Source organism: Sapajus apella, unplaced genomic scaffold (assembly GCF_009761245.1).
Source record: "Sapajus apella isolate SASKATOON/1434 unplaced genomic scaffold, GSC_monkey_1.0 scaffold26, whole genome shotgun sequence".
NCBI classification, from domain to species: Eukaryota; Metazoa; Chordata; class Mammalia; order Primates; family Cebidae; genus Sapajus; species Sapajus apella.
Window position 1 is genome coordinate 19,110,981 of NW_022436966.1, and position 3,530 is coordinate 19,114,510.

The 3,530-nt window shown below is 45.3% G+C and overlaps 1 non-coding gene and 1 pseudogene across 2 annotated transcripts; one reads left to right on the top strand and one right to left on the bottom strand.

Annotated features, from left to right (window-relative positions):
- Nucleotides 1–506: 506 nt before the first annotated feature.
- Nucleotides 507–568, bottom strand: LOC116560736. The gene has a single exon (XR_004273117.1). It is a non-coding gene; the product is annotated as a U7 small nuclear RNA (small nuclear RNA).
- A 1,443-nt stretch (nucleotides 569–2,011) lies between these two features.
- On the top strand, nucleotides 2,012–2,887 carry LOC116560408 (annotated as a pseudogene). The gene has a single exon (XR_004272957.1). The product of XR_004272957.1 is annotated as a ferritin light chain pseudogene (transcript).
- The last annotated feature ends 643 nt before the right edge of the window (nucleotides 2,888–3,530 follow it).

Consider the following 3,530-nt stretch of genomic DNA (forward strand, 5'->3'; position numbering starts at 1 on the left):
CATCGTAGCGCAAACATCTTAGACTGCACTTACACAAATTACATGGTATTTCCTACTACACACCCAGGTGATATGGTAGAGCTCATCGCTCCTTGGTTACAAACCTGTACAGCACGTTACCACACTAAATACTGTAGGCAATTGTAACACAGTGGTAAGTATTCATGTATCTAGACATACCTAAATATAGAAAAGGTACAATAAAAATGCAATATTAATAGTCTTTTATTTATTTATTTTTTTGAGATGGAGTCTCACTCTGTTGCCCAAGCCAGAATGCAGTGGCGTGATCCCGGCTCACTGCAACCTCACTTTCTAGGTTCAAGCAGTTCTCCTGCCTCAGCCTCCTGAGTAGCTGGGATTACAGGTGCCCACCACCATGCCTGGCTAATTTTTGTATTTTTAGTAGAGATGGGGTTTCACCATGTTGGCCATGCTGGTCTTGAACTCCTAACATCAAGTGATCTGCCCATCTTGGTCTCCCAAAGTGCTGGAAATCTTTTATTTTGGTCTTGCCAGCAAAAACTGGAAAGCATGCCAGACAAATTCTAAAAACGCTGTAACACTACTAGTATAGTCTTATGGAACCACTTTCATATTTGGTCCATCATTGATCAAAATGTCATTATGCAACACAAAACTGTATTTCCCTTTTATCTTTCACGATGTCTGAAACATTATCATTAATTTGGTCTTAACAGCATATTCTTCTGGGAAAAGTAAAGCTAACTCTTTAGATAGTCTAGGGAGAAAAACCATTATGTTCTTTATTTCTATTACTGACACCTTACTTCAGGCCACCATCATTTCTTACCTGGATTACTGTAACAGCCATCCAGCTGGTCTTTATGCTACCTTGGTTGGCTCCTTACAATTTGTTCTCCACATGACAGCCAGAGTGATCTTCCCAAAATGCAGGTCTGACCATGTCACTCCCTTGCTTGAACGTTTTCAGGGGCTCCTGCTTGTCTTCAGCATGGTCTACACCAGTGGTTCTCACCCATTAGGCAAAACCTAATATAACACATAATTTTCATCATCCCACTAATCCCTTACTCTCCTAAAAGGAAATTCATATAGAAATGTGTGGATAGTCCAGGCACGTTTATTCATACCTGTAATCTGAACACACTTGGAGGCTGAGACAGGAAGTTCACTTGAGCCCAGGAGTTTGAGACAAATCTCGACAACACACTGGGACCCTGTCTCTACAAAACAAACAAAAAAATTATCCAGGCATGGTGGCACACACCTGAGGTCCCAAGTACTTGGGAGGGTGAAGTCGAAGGATCACTTGTGCCTGGGAGGTCAAGGCTGCAGTGAGCCTTGATTACACTACTGAGCTCCAGCCTGGGAAACAAAGCAAGACCCTGTCTCCCACACTCACATCTCTAAGAGTTTTTTTTGCAGACCTCACAAAGCTCAGGCTGCTCTGAGCTACTTTTCTTTGTTCACACTGATGAGTTTGCCTTGGGATTCACTCCTCCTAAACTACCTGAATACGCAACATAGTATATACAATGGTTTCTCTCACTAGTTTTTGTGGAAGCCACTTTCTCTGCCGGGAACTCTTTCTTACCCTCTTTCCAGCTTTATCTGGCTAACTCCTCACTCAGGTCCCAGCTTAGAAGTGCCTTCCTCCAGCAAGCCTTCCCTGACACCAATGAGACATGGCCTGCTGAACTTCCTCTATTAAAACACATGTCACTCTGTGTCTGCGCCCCTGACTGCTTTGGCCACTTCCTCGGGGATGAGTTTCTTAAGGGCATAGAGTATGTTGTGGTCACTGTCACAGCACACAATGATTGGCACAGACTTGACATTCATAATGAAAAGAAAAAGGAAGTTGGAGAGCTTCAATGACTAATTTAGGTGAACTTGTTCATATTTCTACTGAAGGAAACTTTGGGAAAGGAAAACAATGAGGCTGGGAGCACTAAAGTTCAGTTATTTTTTAGAAACATTATTTTGGAAATGTATAAAAATGAAAACAATGGCAGTTCAGCGGTCCTGTGGATCTGTCTCCTGCTCGAACAGTGTTTGGACGGAACAGATCCGGGGCCTCTTTCCTCCAGCCTCCTACCGCCCTCCCATTTCCTCTCCACTTGGAACCTCCGGGACCAGAGACCATCTTCTCGGCCGTCTCCTGCTTCTGGCACCTGCCAACACCGTTGTTGTGTTAGCTCCTTCTTGCCGACCAACCATGAGCTCCCAGATTCGTCAGAATTATTCCGCCGCGGTGGAGGCAGCAGTCAACCGCCTGGTCCATGTGTGCCTGCAGGCCTCCTACACCCATTTCTCTCTGGGCTTCTATTTCGACCGCCGTGATGTGGCTCTGGAAGGCACGAGCCCCTTCTTCATTGGCCGAGGAGAAGCGCGAGGGCTGTGAGCGTCTCCTGAAGACGCAAAACCAGCGTGGCGGCCGCGCTCTCTTCCAGGACATCAAGAAGCCAGCTCAAGATGAGTGGGGTAAAACCCTGGACGCCATGGAAGCCGCCATGGCCCTGAAGAAAATCTGAACCAGGCCCTTTTGCATCTTCATGCCCTGGGTTCTGCCCGCACGGACCCCCATCCCTGTGACCTTCCGGAGCGTCACTTCCTAGATGAGGAAGTGAAACTCACCAAGAAGATGGGTGAACAACTGACCGACCTCCCAGGCTGGCCGGGCCGCAGGCTGGGCTGGGTGAGTATCTCTTCGAAAGGCTCACTCTCAAGAAGAACTAAGAGTCTGTTGAGCCCAGAGACTTCTGAATGGGCCCTTTTAAAGTAACACGGCTTCTGCCTAAGCCTCTCCCTGCAGCCATTAGGCAGCTTTCTAACTAGCCTAACAAGCCTTGGACCAAATGGAAATAAAGCTTTTTGAAGCAAAAAAAAAAAAAAAAGAAAAGAAAAGAAAGAAGAGCTAGAGAAAGAAAGAGAGAAAGAGAGAGAGAAAGAAAGAAAACGAAAGAAAGTAAAGAAAAAGAAGAACGAACACATATTTTGAAAGTAATAAAATGGCCTTTTGGGTGGAACTGCCATCTTCCAGTAATTTGCCAAAATAATGAGCACAAATGGAAAGAGGAGAGGCACCCAATAGATGTTCTCTAGGCCTCTTCGAAAACATTGAGTTGTTCCTTTAGCTTTGTATATGCAAATACGTGACGTGTCAGACCAATTGTCTCTGACAGTTGCACGGACAGGGCTGCATAGCACTGCAGTTACACAGACTGGATTTCCACTGTGCTGCGGTAACATTGAGCAAATAATTAAACCTAGGGAAATCAATGCCCAGACATCAAAGCTAGAAACGAAACATATTGTCAGCAGGAGCCTTGCATGGGAGCAAACCAAAATAATAGAGACAGTCTCACATTCCTAATGCCAGGACCCACCTAGAGTGGACAGAATCTGAGACAAGTCAAGATAACAGAGGCAGCTGTTTGAAAAGATTCATTGGAGAGCCTAAGGCAGCTCTTCCAACCAAGCTGTAAAGGAGATAAGATAGAAATAATCACTCCAGTATACCACAGTAGAAAGGCCTTGAAGGT